Raw genomic sequence first — 15,572 nt, 5'->3', positions numbered from 1 at the left:
TTTTGAGGTTGAAAAAAAAAAATTCACTTGAAAAAGTGTGAAGTAAATTCAATATATTGTAGATTAATGTGTATTTCCTTTTTTCTTCTTGTTACCGGAAATATTTTATCAGTGTTTATCAGGTGAAACCTGGAAGCCTGAGGAAAGATCAGTAGGATATCCCACCTGCATTCCAGCTATAGCTCCAGAAAAACACAGGTCTCCCGCAAGCCCAGTAGCTGCAAGCCCCATGCAGATGTTTCAGATACTCCACACTATTAATCTTATTGATAGCACTGATGATATCTCAGTGACCTTAACAACTTCAGAAGCAGCACTGTGGGAGAACAATTATTTTTCAATAAATACTAAAAGCTTGACCCTATATTTAAAAAGTTAATAGAAACATGGTATTATTATCCCAGGTTGGAAGGGATCCACAAAGATCATTGAGTCCAACTCCTAGCTCCACACAGGACCCCCCAAAAATCAGACCATATGTCTGAGAGCACTGTCCAGATGCTTCTTGAACTCTGGCAGTTTGGCACCATGACCACTGCCCTGGGAGCCTGTTCCAGTGCCTGACCACCCACAGTGAAAAACCTTTTCCTGATATCCAACATCACTCTCCCCATTGCAGCTCCATGCTGTTTCCTCAGGCCCTGTTGCTGTCACCAGAGAGCAGAGGTCAGCATTGCCCCTCCACTCCCCTCTTGAGGAGCTGTAGCTGCCATGAGATCTCTTCTCAGCATCATCTTCTCTGGGCTGAACAAACCAAAGGACCTCAGCTGCTCCTCTTATTTCTTCCCCTCTAGACCCTCTACCTTCTTTGTAGCCCTCCTTTGGACACTCTCTAATAATTTTATGTCCCTTTTGTATTCAAGGTGAGTACCAGCACAGTGTAGGGTGGTACAATCCCTTCCCTCAGCCACATATCCATGCCTTCCGTGATGCACTACAGGATACAGTTGGCCTTCCTGGCTGCCTGGAAGCACTGTTGACTGATGCTCAACTTGCTGCCAATGTTGAATCCCACTGCAAGACAGACCACACCTTAAATGGGCTGGGAGGTGAACATCTACCTCTGAGTCTGCTTTTAAGAGAAAATTTTAAAAAAAGTCTGTGTTATTGACAAAGCAATTGGGGTTGCTGTCTCTGTCCTTGCTGTTTTCCCCCTCTTCTGATCCTGGAAGAGGCAGTAGATTCATAAGTTTATTTCCACGGTCAGAAACCATGACAGTGCTCATTAAGCAAGCATGGGCCTCAATAAACAGAAGATGCAACTCATGTTTCTCTAATAATAATAATACAATCAGGTCTAGGCCAACTTTGTCACATACTGCCAAGCTCCAGCTACAAATCATTAACGTCAGTTTGATTTTAGGCAACTGAGCTGTGTCTTCAGACTTCAGATTAGTTAATCTGAAGTAAAAATTATTTTGTCTTGACTACTTTATATGGGACAACTCAGATCTAAGCTACTAATTGAGTATTAGATTTTGAAATCCTACTGAAGGCAAATCTTACATAAACTAATGCCAACTAACCTAATGCTTATCTTTCTGTAGCCAAACACTGGAAGTTTCAGTTGCCATATTTCTTTACAAAGAGTTTCACAGTTTTCACCAGCTGTTTTCTTGACACTTCCCCCTTACACCTTCAGAGCTCTGTGAATTCTGTCCTTTTTTCACAACTGTAAATTTACTGCTACTCATGGCTAACAAATAAAGCAAGTAGCGCTTGCTTTTTGAGCATCTCCTTAGAGATTTTTTCTTTTCCTGCATGCCATTATCATCAGATTGAAAGGAACAATTTGGAATAAAGAGTACAAAAAAAAAAAAAGCATGTTTTTAAGTCTGTGAAAAACATTACAGAGAAAGTTGATTGCAGGCTTGCAATCTACGTACAGAAATTCAGCCACCCAGTTTGAATACATTAAATCCTTCTGCTAGGTTTGTTACATCTCAGTCTTTAAGAAAGTAAACAGGGCTTCATCACTCAATTCTTGAGTGGCACAGGTTGGAACATGAGATTATTCCCAAACTGGATTATCAGTTATCTGCACCAGACATGCCATGGTAGGTGAAAGTAGTGCACTGTAACAGATTACCTATGCCAGGAAACAGATGGAACTGACATCATGGCTTCCTGGTTCTGTAGGTGTAAATGAATAGCTGGAAGATTAAGCAATAGAGTGCCAAAGGCCTTTAAAACTCTGAACAAGGGTACATGACAATAAGCTCACAATTGCTATCCAATCTGAATGTTAGTGGCCACTTCTCCCACATTAAGTCGAGGTGCTACTATAATTCAAATGCTGATAAATAGTCATAGACTTGGGAAAGTTCCACAAGGCAAAGTCAACTAATAGCAACAAGGCACTGAAATAAAATACAGGGCATATTTGTGGGAATTAAAATGAATGTGAGTAAAGTGAAGGCTGTCCAGAGCTTACATTGAGTAGGTGACTTCTCTGTTAAGTTTCAAGACAAAGAGGATCTTGCATCTCAGATGTTCAAAGCAAGAAAAAAAAATATTAATTTATAGGAAACTCTTAAAGAAGTGCTGAGTGTAAGACACTGGTTCTTGAAGAACTGGAGGTCAGATTATTTTGGGAAGAAACAAAGTGTTTATACTGAGGAACAGGCTAAGAGTCCATTACTCATTTTTAAAATACATGAAACTGTCTCAAAGAACTGTGCGTGGAATTAAGTAATGTGTGGAAAGGCAGAATAAGCATAGCACAGTTTTCAAATGTGATACAGTACCTCCTGAAATTGTACAATCTGAGAGATCTTTGTTACAGTGAAAAACAGAAGAAGAGCAATGAAGTTTTGTCAGATCCATAACACTGTCTGGCAGGGAAGCTATTAACAATTCTTTACCACTAAAGAGTAATAAATATAAAGCAAAGCCACGTTTTTTACTGAGTGAAAAACTGCTAGTAGCTGCTATGTGTCGCATCACTGAACATATGAATGCGTACAGCATTTTATTTGAAAAGCACAATTATATTATTCAGCTGAATAACACCCATTGTCACTGTGTACTGTGAACCAAAACTATGCACAGTACTCACTCAAGGTGAGGCTGCACCAGTGCAGTGTAGAGTGGGACTGTCCCTTCCCTTGACTGGCTAGCCATGCTATGCTTGATGTGCCCCACAATACCCTGGCCTTCCAGGCTGCCTGAGCACACTCTTGATTCATTTGCAACTTGCTGTCAACCAAAGCCTCCAAATCTCTTTCAGCAGGGTTGCTCTCCTGTGTCTTATCTCCAATGTATGTGTATAGCCAGGGTTGCCCCTTCCCTGGTGCAGAATCTGGCCGTTGCTTTTGTTAAAATTCCCTATTCTACTCTGACCATTCGAAAAAATAAATATACATAATGCTTTTTTCCCCTTCTTTCTTTTCTTGACAGTTTTGTGTTCTCAGGACTTGCTCCACTGCCCTGAGTGACAGCAATTATCTCCTTCTTTATCAAACAGCAACTGGGATTTCCATGAAATTGCTTAACTCCAGTGCTATGGCTTTAAGAAAAACAACAACAACAACAAATCACACACATTTCTAACTAATGAGAAAAATGAACAAAGCTAGTGTTTTGTTAAAAATGTCTCTCGTTTAAAACCAGATATTATCATAGTTCTTAACAAAAGTCTAGAAAGAAGGATGGATTGTTTTTTGTCAAAATTATAGAATTTGGACATAGTGCTTTGCAAATATGAACCGTTAGATGAGGCGTGTCCAACCTGTGGCCCAACACAGCTTGTAATGCAGCCTGCCTGCTGCCAAGGGTGCCAGGTACACAGCTATCACTCAGCAGCAGTCAAACCATCAGTGTGGTATTAATGTTGTCTGGACTGAAACCAGGACAGGGGGAAGGCTCAATGCAGTGCTAACTCAGGCTATTTTCAGCTTGAAATCAGTGATTAATTTGAATGGATAGACTATTGCCTGGGAAACAAAAAATACGTTTTTTTGTTTGTTTGTTTTTCTAGTTTTATGTGCAGTATAAATTGATACACATTGCACAATATTAAGGGAATAAAGCAAAACAGTCCACACGCAGGCTTAGGCAGAATAGTCCCAGGAGCCTGCATGATGTGCACGAACTAGTACATTCAAAGCCAGCTTCAACCTGATGACATCTGAATTCTTCTCTGGAGGATAAAGACCACCAACACAATTGTGAGAGACCTCATGGAGAAGCGTTCAGACGGATACACTGCCTCAGCATTACCTCTCAATCAGCAAAGTTGGGATGTATCATTCATTTCAACATTCTAATTCATTACATCATTCTTTCCCTGGGAAGCCTGATCTAGTAGGTGGCAACCCTGCCCATGGCACTTGGGTTGGAACTTGATAATCTCTAAGGTCCTTTCCTACATTCTATGATTTTATGATTCTTTGTTTTGTGACCATTTCGCGTGCTGGTGTGCGTGTTCTGCAGTACAGCCTCCAGTAAAGCATGGAGGAATGATAGCACAATTTTTACTAAGAAGGAATCAAACTAGTGGGAGCCTGGGGAAATATAAATACAGTAAGTGAACTGCAAATACTTAAGCTAGTGCTCAGAAATTGTCCAGTCACAAAGTACTTCTTTTTGTCTAATATGAAAAGATGCAGCTGTGAGAAGTTAAGCTTACTGCAGTGTTGGAACAATTACCAAATATATGTAGAAGAGGAGAAATCTGTATTATGGATGAAAACAGTGTTTGTACACCAAACTGTAAGAAGGTAGAAGAGCTCCCTGAGAAGACAATTCCTTTCAAGGTCTGCAGGTACATTTTATGGAACTTATCTATTGCTTCTATAAAAACAGCTAATGTGCAGTCCACTTACTGTATTTATATTTCCTCAGGTTCCCATTAGTTTGGTTCCTTCTTAGAAAAAAAGTGCCAGTGTGAACAAGTGCTCTTGAGGACATCTTGACAACACCACAGCTGGATACCTATATCCTCAATGCTCTGATCACCTTCAAGACCTTGCAGTTGTTCTTAATGATGCAGCTTCTCATTATGCTGTGGCTCAGCAGATGCATTTGTATCAGTGATCCTGTGTCACTTCTGCTGTACACTTCTTCTGTGTAGTGGAGAAATGGTAGACATGAAGTAAGAAAAATTTTAGATGGGAACTCACAGAAACATGAGGCTTAGAAAAATAATTAGAAAAAAGTGCTCCTCTCTTAACAATCCCATCAAACTCTGCAAAACTCTCAAGAACCAAACTCTGTGAAAGCAAGAGGGAAGGGAGGGCTTGCTTCAGTGCCATTTTTCACCCAGGAAAGATTTTGCCCTTTTTATTTAACACTCACAAGCAGAAGACCTTAGGCTAGATTTAAAAGGGCAGTATGTGAATAATGAAACTTTGTAATGCTGTGCCTGACTTCTGGAAACCACATTCGCTCAGAGAAACTCAGAATTTCCAGTGAGTTTGTTATGCACAAAGCTTTGGAAATTCAGGGATATGGGAGGGGATTAATGGAGATCAGTTTGCAGGGCAGAGTGCGAGCTCAACTAGGCAACAGAAAATGCAGTTTGTAACTGTGACTTCTGTAGGAGTAAATTCCCAAACCAGCCTGGTGCTCTTTTCCTCTGCCTGTGAGGAATGAAGAAGAGGACATTCAGAGATAATTTCTGGCCAGGGACACTGTGCTCTCTTTCTGTCCCTGAGACCATTCAGCATCACCACAACATGCCAGTAGCCTTGTTCATTTTGTCTGCACTTCATCCTGAGAAGGTCTTCTTTCTATACCCTAACTCCACTGACTGCAGAAGGCTGCCAGTCACTCTACAGACCAATTTGCTTCAGGAATTTCAATCAAAATCAAAACCTTCAATGAGTGTAGTGTAACTACCCACTGAAATGGTGAGGTGATTCCACTCAGGTAAAAGCTTGCAACACTATTCCCTTCTCCCAGTTTTTCTAGGGTACTTAGGCGCCTTACAGATTCCTATAAGTCCAGCAACCAAATTAATCTCATGCTTGTTCAGAAACATGCTTTCATCAATAAATCCTGAAGCTTTATACAAAGGAAGTTATTTTTATACTTGTTTTACTCACGGAGAATTCAAAGCACAAAATTCTAAAAGCAAATGGCAGTGACAGAAATAAAATTAACAACTACTGACTCTCAATTCTATGCTAAAATAACAGGGCTCCTTGCAATTAGAAAGAAAAAAACAAATGATTTAGAGAAATCTTAATAATGTGCTTTTATTTTAAAATGCAACCAATGAAGCTTGAGCAGAATTTTTTGAAGTGTCTGAAAATTAGTCTATTAAAAGTTCTCCTATATTCTTGCTTGACAGAGACACTCAAATGTTCCATCAAAAAAATTTAAATACTTTTTTATTCCAAATTTTGTCTCTCTGGTTTTCAGACAGAGAAGTAATTCCATATTAACACAAGGAAAAACTTCTGTACTGTCACTGGAATGGGCTGCCCAGGGAGGTTGTACAGTGTTCTTCTCTGGAGATATTCAAGGCTCATCTGGGTGCCTATCTGTGCAAACTGCTGTAAGGAACCTGCTTTAGCAGAGGGTTGGACTTAATGATCTGTAGAGATGCCTTCCAACCGCTACCATTCTAGGATTCTGAGATTCAGGCTGTTGTTGGTCAGAGTGAATCTGGTCATTCTTGATAGATGTCTGCATGTTTATTACTACCTCTCAAAACAATTTTTGAATGGGAACATTGCTGCATTCTCTCAGCCTCGTAAACTAAAAAGAGAATTTCCTTTATATCCTTTGTATCTTACTTTGAGAGGATATATACGAAAAAGACAGGGAGTTGAATTAAATCCAAGTCAATACTGTAAGAATATATTTTCATATCTATATGATAAAGACTTAGACAAATAAGCAATTTTATCTGAAAAATGCCAAGAAGATCCTATCTATTTGGGTTATGCAATCTGTTTTTGATTTTGGACATAAAAGAATCTTAACTTTATAGAAGAGACATAATAGAATTGTGTATTATTCAAAGTTCCCTATTGTCAATATAAATATTATGATCTTACTCAACAGTGAAGGGATTGTATTCACTTTGGCAATACTCAAAATGCAGTCAACCATAGATTATGAGTGCCTTTAGACACCGTGCAATGATGCATAAAATCAATCAATTATCCTTTCTGGCCAGGTTAATCTGGCACTGAGACTATAAACCTGTTATATTGTAAATTGTATGCACCTCAAAATACATACAAACTATTTTCTTGTTTCTGTTTGCTTAATTAACATACGTGGCATCCCTAGTCACACTGGGCATGGGAATCTTAACCACTCAATTTTCACATGTCCAACTTCTATGAAATTTATCTAGGAATTCAATTTACCCAGTTTATTTATCACTCTTTAGAACCTTGTTGGTCCTTGTGTCAGTCTCATGTGGTACCGCACCAAGATGTTAATGAATGTGTGTAGCACAGAATTCACAACTGCAAGGTTGTCACAGTTAAGCCTGGTTTGGCCTGGTTCTATGACAAGGTAGAGAAGGGACCCACAGATCCATGTCCTGGGAAGGCTGGGGAACAGAGATGAAAAAAAAGTAGGGAGATGGGCCCAAACAAGGAAAGCAGGGGCAACGAGCTAAGGGAAAACCTTAATTTACTAAATATAGCAGTGTAATGTGAGATGATACAATATAATACAACATGACTGTAATTGAAGGTCATAAACCAAATAAAATGTGAAGAGAGTTTCCAAAACTGAAGTTCTTACTCTAATGCTGTAGGTGAAATGACCAGGGAGCAAAAGAAGAAAGACTTATGACTTCCAGTCATTTTTATCTTTTCCTCAAAATGGAAAACAGAAATCGAAAAATGAAGTCTGGGAGCTGTAGTTCATACTTTTCTTCTGAGAACAAGAGACCAGAAGTATCAAACTGTCTATGGAACTGCAGCATTAACTTTTTAACTCCCAGTGCACTGCATGAAGTTATGATGTGGAATATCGATGAAAACCGTAAAACCATTCATAAAATTAAAACCATAAAACCAGCATACAACAGGGTTTTTGCAGAGCTTTGAATTCCATATGAAAGTAAAGGACTAAATGTGTTTGTTTCAGATTCCCTGGAGAATTACTTGAATTATTTTGTCAGCATAGATCAGTTCGGATCTTTGCCACCACTGGTATTTGCAGTCCTGAACAGAAAGAAGACAATTGTGCCAAACTCTGCATCCTGTCAGTCTCCTCATATGGAACTCAGCAGCATTAAAGAATTTCCTTGAATGCTGTAAAATGGCCTTCCATAGAAGACAAACAGAGTCAGAGAAAGATATCATAAAATCACAGAATTATACAATTATAGAATGGCTTGGGTTGGAGGAAACTTTAAGACCCTTCCAACCCCTCTGCTGTGGGCAGGGTTGCCACTCATTACATCAGTCTGCCAGGGTTACATCCAATCTGGCCTTGAACACCTCCAGAGATGAAATATCTGCAGCTCCTCTGCGCACTCTGTTCATTGCCTCACCATCTTCTGAGTGAAAATTTTCCTTCTAACATCTAATCTAAGTCTCCTCTCTTTTACTTGAAAACATTGCCCCTTGTCATATCATTATCAGACCACGCAAACATCAGTAGAAGGGAATAATCACCATCCTCATCCTGCAGGCCACCTTCCTTTTCATGCAGCTCAGGATACTGTTGGCTTTCCGAGTTGCAAGCTAACACTGTTGGCTTATGTCAAGCTTTTCATCTAACATGACCCCCACGCCCTTCTCCATAGGGTTTCTCTCAGTGAGTTCTTCTCCCAGTCTGTACACATATCTGGGATTGCCTCAAACCAAGTGCAACACCTGGCAGTTGGCCTTGTTGAACCTCATTACATTTACATGGGCCCACTTTTCAAGCCTCGCAAAATGACATCCCTTCCTTCTATTATATCGACTGCACTACTCAGCCTGGTGTCATCTGCAAACTTGCTGAGTGTGCACTCAATCCCATTGTCTCTGTCATTGATAAAAATGTTGAAGAACACTGGTTCCAAGACATATTCCTGGAGGACACCACTCATCACCAGCCTCTGCCTGGACAAAGATCCATTGACCACAACTCTCTGGGTGTGAATATCCAACCAATTTTTCATCCATTGAATAGTTCACCCTTCAAATCCTCATCTCTCCAATTTAGAGATAAAGATGTGGTTGAGGACCATGTCAAAGGCCTTGTCATATCCTCTGAGCTTTTTACACATCATCCTGCTTTATACAAAAATGTAAAAATCCCTCTCTTCTTGGCTAAATAGTCCAGTTCATTTATTCTTGATTGCAGTCAGTAATCCAGTTCACCATTATATTAAAAATGGCACAAGCCATTTTATCACAACAGTAAGGCTTAGAAGTTTTCTCCACATTCCTTACAATGTATTGCATTTAGAGGATGCTCCCTTCAATCATACTGCTACTATCTTGACAGTTTAGTCATTCTTATTCATGAGGACTTCTTGATGCTTATCTGCAAGATGTTCAAACTTGTCAAGAAGATCACATAGCCATGACCTTGAAATCAGAATGAATGAGGTCTCTGTATTCTATAAATCAAAAACAGTCAACACAATGCTTGTATTTTTCTCCTGGGAGAAAAGAAGGTAGCTATCTGTGGCCAGAAGCTTCTGCACTTTTAGATAATATGCAGAACTAACTCCTCACGTTGAAGAAACACTGCTCTAATGAAAGGGAAAACGAAACATTTCAAAACTAGTGTTCAGCATAATTTGTTAGAGCAGGGGAGATACTGAGTATCAGAAAAGGCAGATTCAAAGTCTCTGAGGAAAACTTTAAAGACATTCCAGAAAAGCCTAACATAATTGAAAGTGCTTTAGAAACATAAGTACTTTAAAGGAATAACCAAATAGCATGTAAGAGGAAAGCAAGTTACTGAATCACAGCAAAATATATTAGCTTGCTACAGCAACAATAAGATACTCCTCAAAATTTTAAATTTGAAGTTAATAAATAGCATTGAATATAAAATAGTAGCTTGAAAATAATAAGGAGAAAATCAAACTGTACTCCTTAGTATAAACTTGAGTCAACCCTTATGGATAAGCAATAAATAAAAGTAACTTCTCTTACTATAAAGCAAATATCACATTGATAATACAGAAATTGTCACTATTTTTTTCAGCAATATAAGAATTGGATCCCCAAATATTCTGAAAAGTTCTCAAAAGTATTTAAAAAGTATTGGCATTCTGCATAACAATGTACAGCTCTAAGGGCAGATGAATGCGGAATTGAGCTGCTATCTTCTGAGGAAGACTAAAAAATTTGGGACTCAGCAGGGAAAGAAGAAGGCTGGGGAGAAAAGTGATGGAGATACAAGATCAGGTGAAAGCACTGTGTCCCGTAATACGAAAATTTGATGAAAATAATAGAAGGGAGTTTAAAAGACAAAATGAAGCATTTCTTTAAACATTAGTTAGTGGGCTTCTGGAACTTGCTATCATATGAGATTGAAGAGTCAAACTGTAACAGCAGATTCAAAATACAAAAAATGGGCATTGCCATAAGGTGGGGATGTCCCTAACATAATAATGGAAAGTGATGAGGAACAGATGACTGAAAACCATGGGGCTTGTTATTCCCTGTGAATAAAGTCTCCTATATTTAGTACTGAAGACTGAAGACTGAGTTCGCTAGACCATTGGACCTCGGAAGGCAAATGATGTTCTGGGCTCCATCAAAAGAGAGGTGGCCAGCAGGGACAGGGAGGTGATTGTCCCCCTCTACTCTGCTCTTGTGAGGCCCAACTGGAATACTGCATCCAAGTGTGGAGCCCCCAGTACAGAAAAGACAGGGAGCTGTTGGAGAGGGTCCAGAGGAGGGCCACGAAGATGATCAGGGGACTGGAGCACCTCCCCTATGAAGACAGGCTGAGGGAGCTGGGCTTGTTCAGCCTGGAGAAAAGAAGGCTGCGGGGTGACCTCATTGCAGCATTCCAATACCTAAAGGGAGCCTACAAACAGGACGGGAATCAAGTCTTTACAACGGTTGATAACTGCAGGACAAGGGGAAATGGTTTGAAGTTGAGGGAGAGGAGATTTAGGTTGGATATCAGGGGGAAATTCTTTACAGAGAGAGTGGTGAGGTGCTGGAACAGGCTGCCCAGAGAGGTTGTAGATGCCCTGTTCCTGGAGGTGTTCAAGGCCAGGTTGGATGGGGCCCTGGGCAGCCTGGTCTGGTATTGAATGTGGAGTTGGAGGTCCTGCATGTGGCAGGGGGGCTGGAGATCCATGATCCTTGAGGTCCCTTCCAACCCTGGCCACTCTGTGACTGACCAAGTCAGGTCTTTCTTACATTCTTAATATAAAATTAAGAGCTAAATTGCAATGCATGCACCAATCTGACAGCATTACTAATCCTAAGAGTGAATGTAAAGCTTGCATATTTGAATTTGTTCTTAAAGTAACTTTCTTAATAATTCAACGTTATCCTCATAAATGTCATAGCTGGGTATGCTTAGTAGAACTATCCCAGTAAATGATGCCCCCCTTTACAGGAATACTGCTGATTTCTTAATTTTAAGCATTTGCGCTTACTACATTTTAAATATATGGCTTGTAGATTTTAAGGTTCAATATTATATCACACAAGGTGAAATACTACATGGTTACATGCACTTACAAATTTACAGCCAACTTTAACTTAGTAACTAGCATACATTTATTACAGCTCATCAGAAATATAGTTGGTACAAATAATATTTACCATCAATAAGACATTATTTTATTTTTATATTTATGCTGTAGAAAAGTCCAGGCTATAAAATATCTGGATTTTTGGCATAAAAATGGGGCGATTGTGTGAGGTTTTGCTGAGATGAACTTAAAAAAGATCAGTACATTTTTTGCACATTAGCCATCATAATTCACAGATGTGATTCTTTCTCTTTCTTCCTCTACCATTTTTACTCTTAGAAAAGACTTCCTACCTTTTAATTTGGTCGCTTCATGAGAAATGTTAAAAAATATATAAAAATATAAAGGTATAAAAAGCATTTTTTTCAAATGAATATGTAGCATCTATCAGAATGTTGTCTTCCAAATAATAAGAAATTCAGTAAAATAACCCAGGATTCAAAGGAAGTCTCTCAACAAATTCATCCTTTTGCATCACAAAAAGAAAAGAAAAGAAAAGAAAAAAAAAAGAATCATGTCCTAAAATAAATTCTTTGGACTCTTTTTGACTAAGGAGAAAAGGTTATCTCAGCTACTAAATTACATGCCTTAGAGCCATGTTATGAATCTTCAAGCACGTAGAAGCTTCCCCCATCTCCATTTTGAAGTTCACTTTGCGATGGAGTGAAGTTTCTAGTCAGAACCACAAAGCCCATCTATATAGGCTCTGTTCTGTAGGTAGGTCCCAGTGAGTCATGTGAACAACATCTACTTTAGCAAATAGTGTAGGCTAATAAGGAAGGATCTGTGGCATGAAAGAGTTTGTGCTGAGAGCCCAACATCCACATCACAAAAAGGCCTGGTCCTGTGGCTGGAATGCATTAAGTGTACTTTTGGAGTATATCTTCTATTTTAATCTCATACTAAAGGAATCTAGTTTCTCTGCTTTGGGAATGCTCCTTGATGTGAATAAAAGCACAGTAAATAACTCCAGAAGTATGTGCTACGATGCTGATGCCAAAATGGACCCATGGGTATCTCAACATTCAAAATGTGTTGTAATTCAGTACTTAAAGCACAAAGCTCATTCATGGTTGCTTTTTGAAGACACCGTGCTGGTGAAGGATTTGCATCTGAATAGTTCTTCAACCTTTATTTTGACATTGGATAAGGCTAAGGAAATTGCAGGGTATCTGAGAAGATACGAACTTTATAGAACCAAAAACTCAACTTATTTGCAACTGTAAGTATTTGCTTTAGCTACATTTTTCCACCAGATGGTGTCCCACAACATAACGTTCAGGAGCTGCATGAAATAATTATGAATGGTTCCACAGTTACCACCAATAGATTTGTGGAACTCAGAAATATTTTTCAATACTTGAATGCTCAAGGGCAAATGTTAAATTTTACCCAAATGCCATATCTGTAAAAAATCACTCCTTAATGTGACACTACATTTTGACCATTTTTATCTTTCATGAGTCACAGAGGCAGAAAGCTGTTAAGAATCCATATTTTATTGAAAGTATAGGAAAACTACATGATTTAGAAAATACTGACACTAAACTAATCTAATTGGGCTGGTTTGGGAAAAGGTTGGACACATATAAATAGAAAATATTCAACCGTCTACTAAGTATCAAAATTTTGTAAGATGGAGACTATTAGAAAGTAGAAAAGGTTGTTTTGATTAATGACTTTGTTGTTGAAAAAATTTGCCCATACCCATCTGTGTCCCAGACAAACTGAAAGAGATGCTTTATATCCTGCCAGGACAAAATTCAGCACAAAAGAAAGATCTTACAATTGAGAATTTTGGTGAATTTTCACTTATGGTATCCCGCAGAGTCTGTAGTAACAATAGGAAAAGGAAACGTGACAGACTAAAAGAAATGGAAAGCCACAAAATTAGAAATATATGTACCCCTAGGTAGCTTAAAATGTCAACATTTTACTACTTTTATTCTGTGTCATGCACCTGGGCTGTAGCACTCCACTGCAATGTGGAGTATCCACATAATTTTTAAGGCCTTCTTCAGATACGAGGGTTTGCCCTGATGGAATACATAAGGAACATACCTCTAGGGAATGGAAATTTTGGTCTGTAATCCTGAACTCACCCAAACATTTAACCTCAGTTCATATTAAATGTCACTAGCCTTCAACCCATAAGTTCAAGGAACACATTAGTTACAAGTCCATGAAAGAACCAGCCTCCTGATTTATGTATAGCTTTAGACTAATTTTTTTTTCAAAGTCTTCTAAGAATCAAAGACAACATCTGTATTATTTATTCATAAACCGGTACATTTCAACAAAACCAACGTAAAGACTCTGGAATTTCTGCTGTAAGATGTTTCTAGAGAGAATGCATTAATTGGACTGAGCAAACATAAATGGCCAGTATCCAATGCAAAATCATCAACCAGCCTGAAAAGGGCACATTTCTTGTTATATAAACTTTATTGTAGGTAACTTTCAAAAACAGGGGCAAGGGAGGTTGGGTTCCACTTTAATCAAGTAAGTAATTTTCCATCAGAATCTATCTGCATGATAAAGCAATGCTCGTAAAAGCTGGGGGCACATATAACTGTTATTATTGAGCAATGATTCACTTTGTTACTGCTGAGAAGTTGACAGCATTGTTCTTAAATTAGATTTTTGTCATGAATACCTTTATGTTTTGTGCTCTGTATACAGCAGGCCTTCTACCATATTCTTAGAGACAAAAATAATTCCTTTGTGTTCAGCTGAGTAGCTTGGGAACTTTTTGAGAGACTGAATGGTGATAAAGAAGAGAGAAGTAAAAGAAGACTTAGAGAATACTGAAATCTAGTATGCCTGTATATTTACAAGGCAAAATATTCTATGGGCCAAAAGATGAAAGCTTAAACCTTCCGAATAGAAGTGAGATATACATGCTTAATGGCAGGAGTAAATGTCCAAATGAACAGAAGAGATGGATTTTGTATTTGCTGAAGTCTTTCAAATTTCAGTGCCACAATGAAACAAATGCTCGTCAATTACACGCTTAGGAAGTTCCATAGAAAAGTACCAGGATATGTTGCACATAATTCCCTTAACATATTGCACATAATGGTCTAACAATCTCCTCTAGCCCTTCAGTATTTAAAAAATCCTTGGGAAATTCAATAAAATTGGGTCTATGCTCTGGTAATTATTCCATTTAAAATAACAAATAATATTTTAAATACTTTTATCATGTACATAATTTTGCCTCATCTGAGCTTCCAGATGCATGCATATGTTTGTGTGGTTTCCATAGCCTCAGATTATTGGGAGCTAACTAAAAATAGCGCCTTGATTTAGCTGCTGTCATTTTATACAAGTGTAAGGCTGATAGAAACTAAACCATCCTGGCGAACCAGATGGAGAAGACAACTAATTTTGTCTCTTTTAAAAACTGTAGCAAAAATCAGTTTTTCTTTTCATTCATGCTTCTCCTCCAACACAGTTCGAGGAACAAGAAAAGTTTGCATTCCTTCCACAGAAGAAGAAACAGTGCTTTCCTTCTGTTTTTCTAAACAGATATCTTTGAAACAAAGAAATTCTATATAAAAGACTTTATAGCCTGTGGCAGTGAACACACAGCTTGGCCAGTAGACTTTGTGTGGAAGAGAAACAAAAAGATTTGTATGAATAACAGGTCCCAGGAAGCAACATCAATTGTTATAATGACTTTTTAAAAATTAAAATAGTCCTATTTTAAGACACTTCTTCTAAAACCTCATACACGAGAAATGGAAAGACTGTAGATTACAGTCAAGTATTAGAGAGAAAAAAAGAAAAATGTATATTTAAAATATTTATATTGTATATATATATAACTTATCTGTACCATATGAGTTATACTTTGTATACAAATGTCCTATTGATAATTTAATTAAAATACTTGGACAAGGATTGACCATTTGGCAAGAAGTAGCACGGATAA

This window comes from Meleagris gallopavo, chromosome 6 (assembly GCF_000146605.3).
Source record: "Meleagris gallopavo isolate NT-WF06-2002-E0010 breed Aviagen turkey brand Nicholas breeding stock chromosome 6, Turkey_5.1, whole genome shotgun sequence".
Taxonomy (NCBI): Eukaryota; Metazoa; Chordata; class Aves; order Galliformes; family Phasianidae; genus Meleagris; species Meleagris gallopavo.
This window is presented reverse-complemented; position numbering follows the sequence as displayed.